At 41.3% G+C, this 20,898-nt stretch overlaps 1 protein-coding gene across 4 annotated transcripts in view; it reads right to left on the reverse strand.

The window, feature by feature from the left end:
- LRRC8B (leucine rich repeat containing 8 VRAC subunit B) overlaps positions 1–20,160 on the reverse strand; it is a 65,082-nt gene extending 44,922 nt beyond the window's left edge. Inside the window, exon 1 of one of the 4 annotated variants that reach the window (XM_043460721.1) lies at positions 20,108–20,160. The gene's annotated coding sequence lies outside the window, so the exon portion shown is untranslated. Of the gene's footprint in view, positions 1–18,439; positions 18,588–19,590; positions 19,848–20,107 lie in introns of those variants that run through there. The other 3 variants (XM_043460717.1, XM_043460718.1, XM_043460720.1) reach the window with 3 other exon arrangements.
- Positions 20,161–20,898: the final 738 nt, after the last annotated feature.

Below are 20,898 nucleotides of genomic sequence, written 5' to 3' on the forward strand. Positions count from 1 at the left end.
ACATAGTCAAAGGCTTTAGCATAGTTAATGGAGCAGAAGTAAATGTTTTTCTAGAATTCTCTTGCTTTTTCTGTGATGCAATGGATGTTAGCAATTTGATCTCTGGTTCCCCTTCCTTTTCTAAATCCAGCTTGTACATCTGGAGGTTCATGTACTGTTGAAGCCTAGCTTGGAGGATTTTGAGCAGACCTTGCTGATACGAGTGCAACTGCATGGTAGTTTGAACTTTACATATACATTATATGTAAATAACCATAAGTAGTTTATACATTTATAGATAACCTTAAGAGCACAGATAACAGCAAATTATAGAGAAATAAATAGGAAGTGGTAAGTTTTGAGTGTTACTTTAACACTTTAAGTTTGTGTAGTTTTTTGAAGGCTGTGTTTAACAACCGGCTTGCAGAATTCCTGAAAATATAATAATTAACTTTTGTCAACTCCATAATACCACTGAGTCACAAGCAAATAATTAATAATTCCTTCATAGTACCAACTATCAAATTTCTCCCTCACCTCTTTTCCCTTGGCAACAGAGAAACATATTAAGCAGGAAGGAAGAGGGAACTTCGCTTCAGAAAGCTACACCAAGGTGTCTGGCTTTCTTTAGGCTTTGGTGCTGCTGTGTGTAACTCAGTCTGCTCTTAAAGGCTGCTTCCAGGAAGTGAAATTATGGGCTGTCAGGCACACGTGCCGCAGAAGAACTGGACACAACTGAGCGACTAAACAATAATAGCAGTGTTTTTGTTTCGCTTTTACTGCCCATTCTCAGGCACACAAGAAAGAGTTTTAAAAAGAGCAGAGGAGGAACTTGGCAGATGGGAAAATAAGTCTTTTTCAGGTAGACAACCATAAATTGATGAAATGTTCTACAAGAAAGATTCCTAAGATGTGACACTTTCTGTCACACAACCGTTGACTCTGTTTGTAAAAGCCCTTTTTAAATGTGTGTTCCAGAGTGGAACATGGCAAGTCAGATGTGATGGGGCCAAATAAACCCCCAAGTGGGGCTGCTGTCATCCTTGATGAAGAAGCAAGGCTGTACTGCAACTCCACTTTTAAGTTTACAGTCAAGTGAAACTCAAAGTCTAGAAAATGAAGTGGTGTCTACCAGTACTCACCCAGACTCCAGAGAGTCTGGACTTTGGCAGAGACTCCATTAGAACATGATGAGTTCCAGCCTTCATCAGGACTCCAGAGAGTCTGGACTTCAGAGACACCCAGACTTCATCAACTCCTCCCAGCACCAACTCTGTTCCCACACTGCCTTTCCAACATCATCTCCTACTATGCCTCTGAACACACCCTTCTTTCCAAATAGGCAGCCGACTCACTGTCCAAAAATACATACCATTGTTATATTTTAAGCTTTTTAAATTTTTATGAAATTTTTATGAATTTTTATGAAATTTTATGAAAAATCCCTAATACATACAAAAGTACAAATAATAGTACAAGGAAGCCCCATGGACCCTTCCACTTAGTTTCAACAATTAACAAACTCTTATCACACCCATGCTCAGGATTAATTTTGAAGCAAATCCTGGACATCATTTCACCCACAATTATTTCAGTATTGTATACTGAAATATACAGTCTTTCAGTTATGTCCTGTACATCTCTGGTCAGATATTTCCCTTCCACTCCCTTCACCTTTCCAAATTCTATCTCATCCAACCAGGCTCGCTTGGGTATCTCTTCCTACACTGTTTCTCCACTGAACCTGTGACTTAGTTTACGTCTCCTTGGGCATATCTCTTATTATTGTCCTGTTGTTCCTGACCTCCTAAGCTGTACGCTCACAATGTCATTAGCTTGCAAAGCAGGAGACTGCTCTGCACTGACAGTGAAATGATGATGTTCAGTAGGAAGCGAACTAAGTAACAACCTGGTTTTAGAAAGTTTATAAAAATATTGACTCAATTACTTGTATGGCAAACGTCTCATGGCATAGAACAGGGTGTGCCCACGAAGTATGATAAGCCAGAAAGAACACTAGACATGGGGCTAAAAGAACTAGTTCTTGTTCTGGTCCTACTGTTTGTATGTTATTCTGGGGTATATTGAGTGACTTCCTGAAGTTTTCCCATAAAATAGGAATTAACTATAGCCATTTTCTCTCTCTTCTCCTCACTAGACTGTCAGACATGCATGCGTACATGCTCAGTCACGTTTGACTCTTTGCAACCCCAAGGACTGTAGCCCACCAGGCTCCTCCGTCTATGGGATTTCCCAGGCAAGAATACTAGAGTGGGTTTCCATTTCCTTCTCCAGGGGATCTTCCCCACCCAGGGATCAAAACCGCATCTCCTGTGTCTCTTGCATTGGCAGGCAGATTCTTTACCTCTGAGCCACCTGGAACTGTCAGAATCAAATGCAATTATATATGCAAAGATGGCTTTGTAATTACAAAGCATGTTGTTGATACACATCATTACCTGGCCATCTTACTTGATAACAAGAACAACTATTGCTTTAGATCTTGAATATATGAGAAGAGATTTAAGCTCTCAACGGGGGAAATGGGAATGTGAAAAATAGAAGTCAGATGAGATTCAGAATTAACAAAGTTAACCCCTGGGGGAATTTAAGAGCATACCTAGAGTCTAGTTGCAAAAACCACTGCCTTGGGACCTGGCAGTACAGTGGTTAAGACTCCATTGTTAAGTTAAGACTTCCAATGGAAGACTCCCCTTCCACTGCAGGGGGCATGGGTTTAATCCCTGGTTGAGGAACTAGGATCCCCCATGCTGAGCAGCACAGCCATAAAAGAAACAGAAACCAAGACAAAATCAACCAACCAAACAAAAAAACCCCAACCCCTCACCACTGCTTTATAATTAAAACAGACACGTTGAAGGATCTCTAAAAACAGACTGCAAAGGAAGCAAGATGTATTGTCAGCTATTTAAGAAAAAGTTTTGTTACTTTAATTAAATGAAAAGTCAAAATTCAACATTTGATGCCCTCTTTCAAATAAAATTGCAGAATTATCCAGTAAAATGGCTATAATTCTGAGTTTATTCTCTTCTAGGACATTTTCAAAGCCTTTGACTTCTCAAATTTTCCTTTTGCTTTGCCAGAGAATAATCATTACTATCAAACTGCAAACACTTATCATATTACACTAAACACTACTTAAATTACAATAGAATCAAGGTCTTTCCCTCCTCCAGTTAAAAAGAGGATAGACAGCTTTATCAAAAAAAATACTGTTCTACAAATGACACTGCTTGCTATCATTGGAGCTGGGAGAGACAGCTTCAGCCTGTCTAAACCATCCATTAGAATATTAATACTATAAGTTTTCTTGCAACTAGATGAAAAGTACAAGGAATGAGGAAAAGGCTTAAATTTTATAAAACTCTGGATGATCTAGGTCAATGTAGAAAACAGGGTTTTTCAACTTTGAACATTAACACAATTTAGCAATAGTTGGTAAAAACAACAGCTGCTAAGCGTGGTAAACCCAAATGAGATTATTAGGTCAAAAATCACAAAAATACACAGAGAACATTGCAAAATTCCCAGCACAATGACAACAAAGCACCAAAATAAATCTCATTAAGAAGCAAAATGTTTTCAGAAAGAATTTATTTTTTTTTGTAAGACTGCACCATGTGTGACATCTCTGAGGCCTTCACTTGAGAGGAAAAACACAGAATCAAAAGGGATAACTACAGAATGGTTTCCTTCCTCTAGTCCCTTTCCCCTCTCATCATCCTCTACTGCACACACCAAGTAACTCTCTGCATCCTTACAACTCATTCTCTGTTCACACACACACCGATAGATTGAAGAAAACAAACCAAAAAAATCATTTTTCAAAAATGAGATCATATTGTTAGAATAAACTTTCTCTTATCTAGATGCTTTAAGGAAGCTACCAGTCATTGATTCAGTCACTTTCATACAACAAGACAAGAAACAAAGGAGTTCCAAGGCTTCTAACATATAGCAATGGGGATTTTATATCACCTAGACTTATGTGGCTTTCAGTATTGCTACCCATGCTGATCAATTATCATGAAAGACTTTTCAAAGTTAAAGTCTACATATCACAAAAAATATGCATTAAAAATGTGACGGACCATAATTTTTTTACATGTTCATTTGCTGAATAATTCAAGGCTGAATTTCAGAGAATGTGAAGATTGAACAAATTTCAGGCTAAAACAAAGACTTACAGGCTTTTCCAATCTGCTCCTGGGACAGCTATAATTTCTTCTAACACTGTAGTGTTTTTTGTACAAATTCTTTGTAGTGTTCCTGTACAATCAATAACTATCCAAAAGCCTAATCTTCGAGGCTTAAGTAATTTGAATCTAAAAATAACCAGAAAAAAGTCCATCTAAAGCCTAGTTAGCTGAAACAACTTATTATAAATCATCAAAAGACAAATGAAGTGGGACCGGCCCTAATAGCTCCTCCTAGGTAGATAAGAGAAAACGAGCCCAGTGTTCTGTGAAGCCCTTATAAGTAGCTGGTGCGAGGCTGAAAGCAGTCAAATTCACTCAGCATATTGTAACACTCAGTCATGGAAGCTGATGCTCACCAAAGATAACCATATGTTACATATTCTACACTAAGCCCTTCATATCAATGAACTTATTTATGCTCCCAACAACACCATGAGGCTATCTCCACTTTACAGATGAGGCAACTGAGACAGAATTACGGAATTTATCTATGTCAGCACAACTGGCAAACTCAGAAGACCAGCCAGAATGTGCATAATCTTCAAAGACATCTTTCAGGGGAATATAAAGTAGCTCAGCATTAACCTAGACAGCCTCTTAAAAAGCAGAGACATTACTTTGCTGACAAAAGTCTGTCTAGTTAAAGCTATGGCTTTTCCAGTAGTTATGTATGGATGTGAGAGTTGGACTATAAAGAAAGCTGAGCGCCGAAGAATTGATGCTTTTGAACTGTGGTGTTGGGGAAGACTCTTGAGAGTCCCTTGGACAGCAAGGCGATCCAACCAGTCCATCCTAAAGGAAATCAATCCTGAATATTCATTGGAAGGACTGATGCTAAAGCTGAAACTCCAATACTTTGGCCACCTGATGGGAAGAACTGACTTATTGGAAAAGACCCTGATTCTGGGAAAGATTGAAGGCAGGAGGAGAAGGGGGCGACAAAGGATGAGATGGTTGGATGGCATCACTAACTCGACGGACATGAGTTTAAGCAAGCTCCAGGAGTTGATGATGAACAGGGAGGCCTGGCGTGCTGCAGTCCATGGGGTCGCAAAGAGTCAGACACGACTAAGCAACTGAACTGACTGACTGACAACTCAATAAAATGACCAGCAGACTGAACACCCATTCATTCATTCACCTCTTCCTTCAGTCATGAGTGGAGCAGTAGAGGTCAGCAAAATGCCTAAGGAGAGTGAACTCATATCTTGCCTAACATCTTCCTTAACTGGGAGCCAAGTGACATAGTGTCTCAGAACGCCAGCTTGACTGTAAAAATAGAAATAGTTTAGCTGGCCTACTTTCTACCTTCTCACTGATGATAATATCAAATGCAATGGATACTCCCTCCTCCCAGGAGGCATCAGAGAACAACTGCCCATGAAGGGAGAAACTCCTGGCAAACACAAGCTCTGTTCCACCCACAAAACCAACCCAATGTGTCCACAGTTCTCAAGCCTCCTGGGAAACAAGGAGCTGTCCTGTGTGGAGGGATTACCTGGTTTCCACAGACCTCTCCTCTGCAAAAAGAGTCATTATCCTTCCCACAGAACCCACACTACTTCTCCCAAGTCTTCTCTCGTTTCTAGTCAGAAGACACTCAGGTTTTGAAGCTGTCTTAATCCATCTGGGCTGCTATCCCAAAGATGGGGAGGCTTAATCAATAAACATTTATTTCTCACAGTTCTAGAAGCTGAGGAGTCCAATATCAAGTGCCAGAAGAGTCAGTGTCTGGTGAGGGCTCACTTGCTGGTTCACAGACGGACTGCTTCTGTGTCTGTGCATGGTGGGAGGGGTAAGGGCGTTCTCCGGAGTCTCCTTCACAAAGGCACAACTCCCATTCTTGAAGGTTCTACTCCTGTGACTTAATTACCTCTCACCCGTCTCCCCCAACACCATCACCTTAAGGGTTAGGTTCTAACAGATGCATTTTGCTGTAGCAGAAGCTATGATTTTCAAAGTTCCAGCTCCCGCTCTGGCCTCTGGTGCTCTCACTCTTCTGCTCACGACGCAAAGGGGAAGAGCTGACTTTGGCAGGGAGGGCTACACTCGGTCTATACTTAAAACACACACAGTGTGAGGTTGATTTCGAGCTTATTTTCACATCAGTATAAGAGCCATTATAGCAGATAAAATTGGCAAAATACTATTTCATCAGGCAAAAAGAAAGGAGCCATGTGACCAAAGAAACAAGAATTTAGAGTCAAAAAGAACTTCAGGCCTTCATGCTACAACATAACAGAGAAACAGAATGTTCATCTTTGTTAGCTCCAAATTTGATTCATGTTCTATGACTTTATATACTAAAGCACTGTGCTAAATTTTTTCCCTTGTACATAAAACACAGACATAAAATATGAGCAATGTAAAACTTAAAACATAATTTTAAAAAATTTAGAAATAACCATCCAGAAGATGGAACTGATTAACTGGAATATTTTATTTAATCTTTGGGTATTTCATTTATGGTTGTCCAAGAATCTGATACATGAAGATGTATTAAAGAATGATCATGCATGCGGAAGGTTTAAAGGGAAGCCCAAGAGGGAGAGGATACATGTATACTGACAGCTGATTCACACTGTTGTATGGAAGAAACCAACACACACTGGAAAGCAATTATCCTCCAATTAAAAAGAAAAGTAAATACCTGTGGGCACCTTCTCCCACATTTTACAGAAAATACTAATTTCCACAATGCAGGGGAAGTATTTAATTGTAATTCTAAAACAAGCAAAATAAGTACACGTTAGTTTAACCTCTGATTTTAAAAAATTCAAACAGATGGGACCAAATACTGCAAGCTATCAGTAATTAAGATAAATTTGTATTCTTTTTTTTTTTTTTTTTAAAAAGTCTAATACAGGCTAAGCATCTTGAAGGCAGGAAAATCTAGGCTGGCAAATCTCTAATGTGAGGTAGAGTTGAACAATGCTAACTCAGGTAATAGGACTGACGACTGCTAAACCTTAAAACCAGTTCATGACTCCCTCCCATGTAATATGCTTCAGTAGATTTGTCTTTCGCAATGCGGTGACTCTATGGCACTAATTTCTGTACTACATCCCCTCCACGAGCCCCCATTACTCTTTGTTCACCTTCATGACTCTGGGTGAAGAAAGGTCTGGGGAAGAGAACAATGGGAAAAGCAGGGCCTGAGTCAGCTCATAACCCCAGTGCCCTCTCCCAGTCGGGTTGGTCCAGTTCTACCACCAATAAAGAACAAGCCTGAAAAAACCGAGATCCCTTTTTAGCACTGTGAACCATGTAGGAGATGCTTATTACACCCGCTTTGTTCTCCATTTCTATGGTGCCCATCACCATAGTAACAAGGCACACAGATGGAAAAGTAGGCTAGAAATACCCAGAAATGGAGGTGGGGATGGGGAATATGGAAGAAAGGGCTTTTCACTGGTTAAGAGAGAAGAGGATACAATTCTTCTAACAACACAACATTAAGGGGAACTTCTAATGGAAAAAAGTAGGTTTTCTTCGTCTTTAAGAGAGCAACAATAGAAAGCAGCCTAAAATTTCAGTAAATATCAGTGTTTTGTAGGAGGTGGAGTTGGTAAGTTTTGAAGGTTTTAAAAGCTAGATATATTTTATTAGAAAATCTTGCATGCAAATCAAAACCTTTACACAGTACCCAATTTTGAAAATTACACACTCATTCCGATTACTACTTAAAATTCTTGGTTATTTCATAGTACTGAAAGTTGAGACATCTGTGACGAAGTGTGGCTGGGAAGATAAGTTGACACAATGAATATTTTCCTGAAACTGACAAGTTTATTATCCTCGAAGTTTTTGTATAAAATGTCCAAAGAGGAAATCATTGGGTGGGTTGGTGAGGGTAACTGTTGTGTCACCCCAGGGAGTCACTGTCCCTGTTGAAACTGGGACAAGGCCTTTCCCACCACCAATTCCTCTGGTATCTGTACACAGACCTTCAAAGGCACTGTTAGTCCCTATCAGGTCTGTAAGAAAATCTTCCCACTCCAAGATCTCCATTTTTGTTTCTGTTTTTTCCTTTTCTGCTACCAGCCTGAGTTCTCCTCATTGAAAAATTTCTAAGACATTTGGAATACTTGGGATATTATTTATGTTGTTATGGGTCAGGAAATGGGAAAAGGAGCTACACTTAGCCACATAAGCTACTTGGGGAGGTTTTCTACATAAATAAAAGCAGTATACACACACACAGACATAAAGCAGGAGACACTTCATGGACTAAACTGAGTTTAACAATCTAGCAACTTTGTTGTTTAGTCGCTCAGTTGTGTCCGACTCCGAGACCCCAAGGACTGTAGATTGCCAGGCTCCTCTGTCCACAGGATTTCCCAGGCAAAAATACTGGAGTGGGTTACCATTTCCTTCTCCAGGGGATCTTCCTGACCCAGGGATCAAACTCAAGTCTCCCACATCTCCTGCACTGCAGGCAGATTCTTTAATGCTAAGCCACCAGGGAAGCCAACTAGTTGTGATACTGGATGATTTTCACTTTGCTTTTTTCAACCTTACTGTCTTAGCAGTAAAAAGAAAAACTGAGAACAGAAATAATGAACTTAAAGTGTTGTAAGGATGATTTCAAGGCATGTTAAAATGTTATGCATATGTCTTGTATTATTCTGGGAAAGACCCTCAAGGATACGTACAATATAAAAAAGTTAAAAAGAGATACTCGTTAAGATCAATACTGTATGTCAGATTTGCTTATTTTCTATCTTCCCTCCTCTAGGATGTACACTCCATGCAAAAAAAATGTTTTTTGTGTTTTCTTCATTGTTGGATTTATTCCCAGGGCTGGCGTGATGCCTGGCAAATAATAAGTGCCCCCAAAAATACTGAAAAATTTTTTTAATCCATAAAATGAAGAAAAGCAGATTCAAAATTCAAATACATCTTTTTTCTTTTTAAAGAAGCTGGGGGCCTGCTAAGAACAATGTACTCTACTAACCATTTATGAGCATATTTATCTTAATTTTTATATGACCACTTTACAGCAAGTTTTCCAATCTTTAGAGCCTTCTATAAAATGACTGGAAAAAGGAAGCAGCCAATATACATAGAAAAAGTTGCTTTATCAGGTACCAGATCTGCAGCTAACATGTGGAGTGTACTGAGAAAAGCCACATATCCCTTTATAAACCCAGCATGTATAGTTGCATCATGGGAATAATACTTGACCTGTCTTCCACAAGTCATCAGGAGGATAAATGTGAGTATAAATGCTTTAGTATATTAGAAGCAACATCAAAAAATATAGTAAGTAATGCAGTGGGGGCTCTGTAAGTGTTTCAGGAGAGATTTGCTACAAACTGGTAGGAGAAGGCAAGGGCACAGCGGACCTCCGAACAGTGTCTTTACATACATAGTGTCCAGAGCATCTAGGATCAACAGGACCCCAGGAAAGACTTCTTAATCAATGGGATGATGGCCCAGGCTCAACTCCTCTCCCTTCAGAATGCATTAATCTGCAAAGAAAAAAAAAGTCCTAAACCTAGCTTGGGACCAAATCGTTTGGCATTTAATTCACAACCTCCTCTTTGGGAAAAAAAAAAAAACCACAAACAAAAAACTAGTATTCTTGATAAAACGCTGCAGGAAAAATTTTTTCAATGGGACTAATTAGAAATCAGTCACCTACTGACCTATGTGACTGTCAGTCAAGCATCTGTTGATCTTTACCAACATTCTATTTGTATCTAGTCTACCTAACAATGGGTATAAAAAGTATTTCTAAATATTCTAGGAGAGTTTGAGTATACTTCTTAAAGTGGATAATGGTGATTCCATCACTATAGTATCAAATTAGCTTTCATCACGTCTTTTTAAAACAGTGATTCACTCTAACCATGTTCTTTCCCTATTGAATATTCCTGTCCACCAAGAAGAAATTTTTAAATTGGCTTATTAGGGGCATTTTCCCTTAGAGTTGACAGCTAACTTGACAGGGCAAAGGTTTCTTCAGCACCCAATCAATTGATCTACAAAGTGAGGTATGGGATTTGGAAGGCCTTTTGTTTTTGGAAGAAGGGGTAATCTGGTAGGATCTACTTTCAGATCACCGATTAACCCCTGTCTAAAAGTATCTGCTTCTGGGACTTCCCTGACTGCCCAGTGGTGAAGACTCTGTGCTTCTACTGCACAGGTAGAATCTCTGTTGGCACAGGTTCAATCTCTGGTCGGGGAACAAAGAGCCTGAGCATGCCTTGCAGTATAGCCAAAAAATAAAGTATCTATTTCAGAACACCTGATGCCTAGTTGGTTCCTTCTGGTCATCTCCCTTTTCCCCTTTTCTTAGTTATCCTCTCCCCACACTCCATAAGAAGAAAGGCAAACCTTTCATTTCTCAGGAGTATGCTTATGGTACACTGCCTTGGGGAGTAAAAATCTCCAGGCCCCAAGTTGAGGGTCATTTGAGATAACGGTAGGGTTATATATGTTAAGAAAGTGAATGACTTTTAAGACTGAAACATCCTTTTGGGAGTTAAGGGAAAGTATCCATTTCTCTGCTTCAAACAACACTGGAGGGAGATTTAACCAAGTCAGACAGCAGAACATGGAAAATCATTTTTGTGATCAATTACTAAGTAATTTTGGCATACACCTCAGAAGTTTAAAAAATAGAGTGGAATTATATTGCCTTCATTTTCATATACATATGGGAAAGTGTCTTAAGCATTTACATTTAAAAAGAAAACTTGATTATGAAGCCTATCTTATCCTAGCAATATGAAATACTTACTTATGCATAAATATTTTTAAGTCCTAGGCATCTCATTGAGAAGTTATTTCCCATAAAGTTTTACCTCTGCTTAATAATTATTTATCAAAATTCTAATATACTTGTTCTGGTCAACTGTATATTAGTCAAAATCATAAAAACTCAATCCAAATGAAATTTTATGTAAAACTGAGAACCTTATAGTCACAAGAACTTCAAAAAATACGTTGTGTGTATATGTGTGTCACAAGAGTGTGATAAGGAATTCAATGAAAGATTTTCAAACATAAAAATGTTACATGGGGAGTAAGTTTTATAGAAGAATGAAATGCATTCCACAAAGGAAACAACTATGTAAAATTTCCAGCTTTTCTAAACAAGCTTGTTTTTGTGTTTTTTAAATGGATGGCATAGTAGATACAAAATCATTTTAGTATTTAACTTACGCTGAGTACATTAGAAAAGATGTCTTTCTAAATCAATATTTACATATCACAGGTGCCATCTTTTACAACTATAAAAAAATTTAGATATAACTTTTAAAACACATGAAGAGGGGAGATAGTGTTTCAAAATCCTTTTAGGGGGTACTGGACGAAAAACAATTCAGGTACTTTGTTCTAAACTGCCTGTAAACCAAGAACTTGTGCTGACCATCTAAAACTCTGACTTCTGATAGAATGATAAAGCCAGAGTTATTTTAGAAAGTTCCAAAAGCTGACTCAACCCTGTCCTGCAAATGGCCAAATTCAGAACTCTGAACACAATAAATGTTCAGTAAACACTAGCTCACTGACAAAATATTTTGGTCATTCAATTGATATCTACTACTGGCATATATATGATAATTCTTCTTCCTACTTCCAATCTTCAAGGAGACCTTCCAAATTTTCAAATACCAGTCAGAAGTATGTTATTGAAACAAAGCCCTGGACTGGATAATAAGTATACTGAGTTTTATTGCCTAATTCTTTCCCAGATATCAATTTACATGCCAAGTATAATGCCTGGCTCAGGACGCTCAATCAGAGGATAAACAAAATAATCTTTATAGGAAGTGTGCTCGGAGGTAGCACAGAGAAGGGAATCAGGAGCTCTTGGAAGTGGTAGGCAGAGGGAAGGGTCTGGAATCGTCTTCCAGAAAAAGTATGCTTGAACTGATTGCTGAAACATGGGCAGGTGACAAGGGGATATGAACACCACAGACAGAAAAAGGCTAAAAAAGGGGGCGGGGGCATGGAGTGGAGCCATCTGGCTGCCTCTTACCTTCCTCCTCGCACTGCAGTTTAGGATGCCTGGTGTACGGGCTGTGACTGCATGCTGTGTCCACCAGCGCGCGCGCTGGTGATTTAGACATGAGGAGGGGTGAAAGGTGAAACTGGAGAGTTGAAGAAGCAGGCAGAGGAAGACTACTAATGGCTCTCCAAGGCATTTGGACTTGATGCTTTGACAAAGTAAGTCATTAAAGGATTATTAAACCAGGCAGTGGTGGTATGAAATTTACCTTTCATAATCATTATTTTCCTCTTATGTGGACAACGAATTGGGGGATAGAAGACTGGAAAAGACTACAAACTGAACTATTGGTTGCAGGCAGTAAGCAGCAGGCCTGGAAAAGACTCAAGGCAGTCAAGAAGCTGTGAAGGAAGGGTGCTGATGGGAGGGACCTGAAGGATATGGCCTCCTGACAAACTGGTTACCATAATTTATAGAGCAGTTTAATAGGGAACAAAGCAAAGAGAAGCCCAGAATGAGTTCTAAGTATTTAGGGCTATATAATTGGGTAAATGGTATTGCTGTTTGCAAAAATGTGAAATCTAAAGATGAACAGCAAGTTTGGGGTGGGGAGAGTATCTTTGTTATACACTAACTCCAGTTCCTCATTGTCCCATGAGGCAGGTAGCACATGTGCTATTATCCCCATTTTATGTTCAAAGGGCTAATTTTTTTTGCCCCAAACCACATGTAGCAGTCTGGGGAGTTTTACTACCTACCAGGCTTAAGAGCGGGTATACTAGGGAGACAAGATCCTTGCTTTCACAGAACTTACATTCTGGTAGGGGTAGGAAGGGGGCAGCAAACAATAAACCAAAAGCCTGCAGACGTATTTTATCTGAGGTGATCAGGGAAAGGATTTCTGAGGTCACTGGAGCCAACTATTCCCTGAAAAGGAAGCAGTTACACAGACTCATAAGGGAAGGGGTCCAGGCAATGGAGAAGTCCCTGGTGTAGTAACAAGGTTGGCATGTCCTGAGGGAGGAATTCCAACTACCAGGCAACTGGTTAGCCAGAGGAAGTCCCAGCTCCAAAGGCATTCCTGGGAGGGTGAAGTTAAAAGGCTTGCGGCCCCTTAGGGCAGTGCAAGCAGAGCATAAATTCTCTGGGAACCTGCCCACCAAGCATAGCCCTGCACATCTAGAAACTGCATCATGACTCACACACACTTTTCAAAGACAAGTCACTTGCTCAGTTGCTTATCTGGGCATTGAAACAGGGGCCAGGAACAAACTCAGTTTTGCCTAGAGAGATGAACTTTAAAGTTTTTAGATGGACGAAATTCATCATAAATGTTATCTGCTCAGAGCAAGAAACAACCTGAAGCCCAATGGCAGACAGCTCTGCCCCGCAGGCTCAGTCATGCCTTAACATGTTATGTGGGAGCAGAGCCTCCCAGACACTCTCCGAGGCCCTCAAAGGGACGAGAGACGCAACACTTCTTGCAAAGGATGCCCCCATTAACTCAGCTGGAAAGGACAAGGAAAAATGGTATACCACTGCCAAGGTGCTAAGCTGGGTCCTACCTATGCAAGCCTGAAGGCCTTGGAGAGATGGGATGCTGGGCGGCCTGTGGGCCCTAATGCAGCCCACTCTCCGGAAAACACTGCCTTTGCCTCCCCGCCTGTGGTCATCATCCACTGCTGTTTTGTGGGTTACCTATTCTTCTATCAACCTTCTTTCATGTAACCCTGTCTAGCCAAACGTCTTCAAATTCCACTCGCTAAGGGAGATGCAGATCAATCCTCTGACCCTCTGAAAAGACCCTATTTTACTGCCTATTTTCTCAGATGCATTTGCTTGGTGTATCAAAAAAAAGGTATTTGAATTTAAAGCTTGTCACTAAAGCACAAATAAATTATAAAAGAATTAAATTGTTCCTGAATTACGTAGACCCTTTCAGAGACTCACATGGAGAAGTTATATATTATGTATACATATCTTACTGATGGCTCTAAACGATATGCCTTCTTCAGTATGGTGCTGGAAACCTGTGGGACACTGATCCATGCTCAGACCACGCTCATCTCATGGCAGAGCTCATTTCAAACCACACTCACCCAACACCTCTTTGCTTCTGCTCACTGGCCGACTTTCTCCTAAAGACACCACTCAACTTTCGACCATAAGATATTTGCACATACTTTCATAGCACTTGTATATCTCCTTCCTGACCATGTTAAGTGGCATTTTTTTTTTTTTCATTTATTTGCAGTGATTGACTCTCCTGTCTCCCCTAGTACCTTGCAACCCCCACGGTGTCAGGGACAATGTATGTTTTTGCTTACTGCTGTGTCCCTAGAACCTGGCATAGTCATATCTGGTACACAGCAGGTGCTTAACAAACAGATGCTGAAAAAAAAAAGACTATGACATAAACCCACTGGTGGAAATGATTCTGCTTCTGAAAGTGGATCTGCCAAAATCATTCAAATCAAGGCTGAGGAAAGTAAGGCCAAGCTATTCTGGTTTTTGTTTTTTTAAAAAAGCAAAGATTTTGCTGCTATTCAAGGTTTAGACTGATTTTGGGGACAATTCTCAAAAAGTCTGACTAAAAATTTAACAACACTCATTTAGATACGTATGGAGATGACCAAATTTAAAACTTCTTTTTAATGGAATAAGAGTTCATTTTCTGAAAGGTTCACCTATATTGGGCCAAATTTTAAAAGAAAAGCTAGCACTTTATCACGCAATTTCTTAGGCACTCTAAATACAATTTTTCCATACTCCTCATATCTGAATCTTACTCCAAATTTCCAAATGAGGAAATTGAGGGTGCAAGAGGCTGAGGTTACATACTAAGTAAGTGACAGAGCCAAGATTTATATCTAGCTATATTTGATTCCAAGAGCTATATCTTAACTCTTAGCCACCCTTTAAGCTAAGAAGTAGATGCTGACATTGAGTCAAAATGTGTTGCTCCCTCCCATGATGAGGAACCTGACTACAGTCTAGTACCATCAATTGGGGCCAGTATTTAAAATGGGATTTGGATACCAATGATGTGGTAGCAGAGAAATGAAATAATTTATGAAAAATGAGTAAGGAGGAATATGAAATAACATTTACTGAAAGCTTGTTTTACGCCAGATACTGTATTATATGCTTTCATGTTAACATTTCTTTTAATCTTAAGACTCCTGTGAGATGGGTAATAACAGTCAAGAAAAAAGAGGTGTAGAATAACAGTGGTGTTTGACTACTCCAATATTTCTTTCCCTCTATCTTACTAAGGATGCAAAACTCCCACGTTTTAGCTGGGCTTAAGACTGTCTCAAGTAAGGACAATATTCCCTAGTCTGTATCCTAGCTGCTGCCGCTAAGTCACTCCAGTCGTGTCTGACTCTGTGCAACCCCATAGACGGCAGCCTACCAGGCTCCGCCGTCCCTGGGATTCTCCAGGCAAGAACACTGGAGTGGGTTGCCATTTCCTTCTCCAACATGTGAAAGTGAAAAGCTAGATGAGGTCATATTACTCAAAGTCTGGTCAATGAGATGTAATAAGAAGTGTATGACAGCCTCCAAAAAATTTCCTTAAGAGATCCTGGGCTCTTGCTTTTCCCCCGTCCTCTTTCCTTCCTTCCTTCTGTCTTCCTTTCTAAACTTGGAACCTGAATGTGACGGCCTAAGCTCCCCTTTGGATCATGAGATTGAGGGTCTGATTTGATGTTTGGGGTTCTGAAAGGTGGAACCAGGCTAGGTCTGAAAAGATTTGCAAAATCATAATACCAGCTCTGGACTGTCTCTCTGCAAACTTTTTTTTAACGTGAAAGAGAAACAAACATTGCTTTGTTTAATTAAGCTATTGTTCTTTGTGGTCTCTGTAACTGGCAGCTAATCTTAACTAATCCAGTAACTCATCCAAAGTGATACAGCGTAGGGTTCAAATCCAGGCCCATCAATCTGCATAGCTTATGCTCTTAGGTGGAAGCCTGAAGAATTCTTGATTATAATCTGCAATAGATCTGAGGGGGAAGTGTAAACATGCTGAAAAAAAAAATGACAGAAGAAAAGAAGGAAGGTTTGAATACACTCTCAAATCTTCCTACCTGACAGACCATCAAAGGGAATATGCTACTTGACAGTAAAGATTTTAGTCTCCATCAGAGATGGGCAGAGGAAGATCTCAGTCACCTGTGTGGAGCTGGAAAGATAAGTGAAATAGAAGCTTTGTAGCTGATAATGTCTCTGACAGATACTGTTGACCAAGAAGTAGGCATTGTAGAACAAAGCCCTGAAAATGGCCACAGGATGAAACAAACATAACAAAGAATTAAAGGAACCCTGAAACTGAAGAAGCAGGAGATGAAGTTCAAAGATACAGAGTCTGGAAAGAACCAGGCAGAATCACATGACCCACATCAAGGCTTAAGGGCCAAAAAGGCAATAGGAAAGGTCAAGGTTGAACCTCTGACAACTCATTTTTATTCATTTCCTTTACACGCGTTCACAACAGCATTGAAGAAGTGAATTTAAATTCTGTTGCAATTGAGCAGAATCCTAAATAAGAGGAAGTCATAGAACAGGGAGTTTATTATTTCCCTTTGTTCAATTTCTAAATGAACAGCACTGATAAGAACTTAGCAGACAGATTCAGTGACTGCAGACAGGACTAATTTTATTTAAAATCAATCTTAATGACCCAGAAAAGGAAAAAGTAAGTTGTTATGTCTGCCAAAGACATTATTTTAAACACCTGGTAAAAACCTGTCATAATAAAGGCACATAGGAAATTTATAAAAGATAGATGAGAAATAAAATGCAAGTGAGCAAAAGCAATAAAAGAAAAGGCAGCGATATGAAAACAGACATGACAGAAATTAGAATACACTTTACAACTCATTAAAGAAACTCTACACTATAATTGGGCCTCCCAAATTCCTCATGAGTGGTCATAGTTTGTAATGTTTGCAGAACAAGCAGTACTCCCTGACTCAAGAAAGCAGACGGTACACGCTATATAGAAGGCACTGGAAACCAAGCCATTGAGTCTGGGGTAACAGGACAGAGTCAGCATACATTTGTTTCTGATAATACCAGTATATGCTAGAAGGATGCTGGAAAGAGAAAAAAAAAATTGGAAATTCAACTTGAGAGAAAGTACATGAACATCAGAGATTAGATTAAATAGGCTATTTTTATGGGCAGTAAAAAAAAAAAAATCAAAAAGAAAATAAAAATATTCAGATACCATCAAAATAGATTCATAAATTACAAAAACTTGTCTATAAATAAAAATTTCGGCTCAAACAAGAATCTTTCACATATTAAAATATTTCCAACCTTCCACACCAGCAAACAAAAAATCACAAATTTCAAGCCACTTACAGGAAAATACCCACACAGTCTAAAAAAATCTAGAGCCATAAAGTAATATTATTCAGTGCTAAAAAAAAAAAAATGAATATGTTATCAAGCCATGAAAAGACATGGAGGAAACCTAAATGCATAATATTAAGTGCAAGAAGCCAATCTGCAAAGGCTCCAGACTGATTGCAGCTATCTGACATTCTGGAAAAAAGAAAAGTGTGGACACAGTGAAAATACCAGTGGTTGCCAAGGGTTAGGCAGGCAGTAGGAATGAACAGGAAGATCACAGAGGATTTTTAGGGTAGTGATCATACAATATAGGATCATACTTGATGGTATTACAATGGCAGATACACGTTGTTACACAGTGGGCTAAATCCACAGAATGTATGACACCAAGAGTGAACTCTTAAACTATGGTCTTTGGATGATGACATCTCAATGTAGCTTCATCGACTGTATCAAGTGTCCCACTCTGGTGGGAGATGTTAATAATGGGGGAGGCTATGCATGAGTGGGGGCAGGGGGTATATGGGAACTCTCTGCAGTTACTCTCAGTTCTGCTGTGAACCTAAAACTGCTTTAAAAAATAAATTCTCTTTCAAAAAACAAAAAAACACTTTAGAAGACCTGATACCCTTTTTCAGTGATATTCAATACAACCCTTTTCATTCCGAGCCTTCAGAGGAATGAAACAGCAGTGGGGAGGGCAATGGTCTTTATAAAGCAAATCCTAACAACCAGTCAAATGAAATCAATCTCCACATGCTTCACACTAGGCTGGACGTGCTGGGACACCTTTCTAATTTAAGAAAAGAAGAACACGTTTCAAACAATACAAAATTTAATTCTAACATGTAGTAGATGGATAGTAGGTATTATGACTCAACTGCACACTCGGAGACAACTCTGTCCCCCTCATTACCTGAACTAAGGAACATCAGACATGTTAGGACGAATAGTCTTAAATCAGAGGCCCAGTCACTTGCGGGATTGGCTGTCATTTCACATTCCTTCAAGGGTGAAGCTGTCGACTACGAAACCAGGAGTAAAAGGAAGTCACCTTGATACTCACAAATCACACAGCACTTGGGGTTCTCAGGAGGTTCGACCTCAGCACCTGGAGGTTATTGTAATTAAATAATTACACTGCAGTTTGGTTGCTTCTGTGTACTACAACCTAACTAAGATTTAGGACACCTAATAGTCTGATAAAGACACATACCATTTCCTCTTTAAAAAAAGTGAATACTGTCTATTTTAAGTTGGTAACCTATCTGCAAATTAAAATTTCATACCAGTATCTTTTTATGGATTTTTAAAAGTTTTTGGCAAGGCGGATTTATTCAAGAAAGTTTAAGGGTAGGTTTTTAAGTTCAGGTTTGACCTTTTTTGGGGGAGGTGGGAAGGGGGCTGCCGACAGGGTCTTCCTGACCACAAAAAAGTCTTCCACACACGTCATCTGACTAAAGGCAACCTATGGACTTTGGGAAGTCAGCTGAGGATACAGTGATGAGCCAACACTGAGCCTCCTCCCCTCTGACCTCTCGGCACCTGCTCAGCTGCAGCCTAGGAAGGGGAAACTCAAGATTCTCTCCCGAAAACGGTAGAAGTTGCTCCCTTCTCCCTCAAACAAACAAATGAGTGCCAACACCACCATCAAACAGTAGGTGAACAACTGTATGATAGGTTTCCCAAGAGCAGAAAAATGTATGCCAATGAACAGCACCAGGGCAGGGGGCAAAGGAAAGCGCCCCAAGCGCGGACGCCCTCCGGACGGGTCTGCCCACCTAAGGAGGGCGAGACTCCAGCCCGGTGAAACCAGAACCCGGTTCCCGCCCCGCCCCGAGGTCTCACACTCAGGTGTAGCGCCGCGATTATGGGGGAGGCAGCGTCCATTCCTCCTGCCCCGAATGACCCCAGCACCCCGGAGGAGTCACGGGCATCACTCCCACTCTCCCGGAGACAAGGGAGTGGCAAAACTGCTTCTCATCTCTCTCGCCCAGCCACCTGCCCGCAGGCCCGGCTCTCAGGTGAGGCGAGAACAGGTAACCGCACCTGCTCGGCCAACCCCACCTGCTGCGTCCCCTCGCCCGGTTCTCTGCCTCCATCACCTGGATCGGCTCCGCTCCTTCTCCGTGACCGGGGACGTCCGGCCCGGACCTATCTGCGCGCCTCTGGGCCCGGGCGCCGGCGCTCCCCACGGCGTGCGCCCCGCGCCGCTCTGGGCGCGCCGGCGGCGGCCCCGCGCCCGCACTTCCTCGGCGCCGGCTGTTGCGGGCTCAGCGGGAAGCCCCAGCGCTGCCCGGCTCACCGCCTCTAACCGGCTCCATTGTGACGCGGCGAGTTCCGCTGGCCAATCGGGGCGCGGCGGCGCGAACCGCTGACTAAGTTCGCGGGGGAAGGAGGAGGGGACTGGGCGGAGGCAGGAGGCGGAGGTGGCGGCCGCCGAGCGGCAGTGGCGGTGGCGGAGGAGTAGGAAGGGGAGAAATGGGATGCGGCTGCTTCGGTGGTTGCTCGAGCTGTTAAATTTGCAGCAGCCTTGGCCCGAGTCGTTTGCCCGGCTTAGGAACTGCGGGAACCTGTGACTCACCCCTTGCTGATGGAAACAAAGCGCAGCTGCCATCGCCCGGGAGCGCGCCATGTGGCCGCCCGGCCCGTGCCGCACAGCCACCGCTGCGCAGCCTGCAGTGCCCTGCGCCCGTCGAGCTGGGGCTAGGAACGCGAGGGCTGGTTTCAAGAGACCGCAGAGGGACTTAGGAATGGCCAGGTGCACGTGCAAGGGGCTTTGGAAGTACAGTATTTCTGTGTCGGACCAGCGCCTTCTCACGTGCACACCCAGAGTAACTTATTTACATAATGTGTTTTGAATCTTCAGGGAAGCCTGGGGTGGAGCTTGCGGGAAATCCCTTCACCTTTCCTTACGCTGCGTCCTCAGGCTGCTGGGCCGAGTCCTGTGTGGCAGTTTACGGTTGTACCAAACTAAGCGGCTTAAGTTAAGATTCTGGGCCTCCAATAGCATCCTCTTTCTCATATGCGTCCTTATCCTCCGCATGGGGAGAGAACAACGCGGTCGAGTGGTCTTGCTTTACTCATCACCAGCGTTTTACTGCTGGTAAACTGCAGGCTCACCCCATCTACTGCCCCAACTGCTTTCCCTCCACAATTAAGTGGGGAAAGTTAAACAGAAAGTAAATCCAAAGCCAGGAATTCGGGGGACAAAATTTTTTTATCATCGTCATTCACTCCCGATTCTCATCCCCACCCCAAATTTAACTCAGTCTTTTTGCAGACTAGCATCCTTAACACTGTGATTCACTTAGGCAACATTTCTATCTCTGAGTTGCTATGGCAGTCACATTTCCATTAAAAAAATGTTTGTAC

This window comes from Cervus canadensis, chromosome 2 (genome assembly GCF_019320065.1).
Source record: "Cervus canadensis isolate Bull #8, Minnesota chromosome 2, ASM1932006v1, whole genome shotgun sequence".
Classification (NCBI taxonomy): domain Eukaryota; kingdom Metazoa; phylum Chordata; class Mammalia; order Artiodactyla; family Cervidae; genus Cervus; species Cervus canadensis.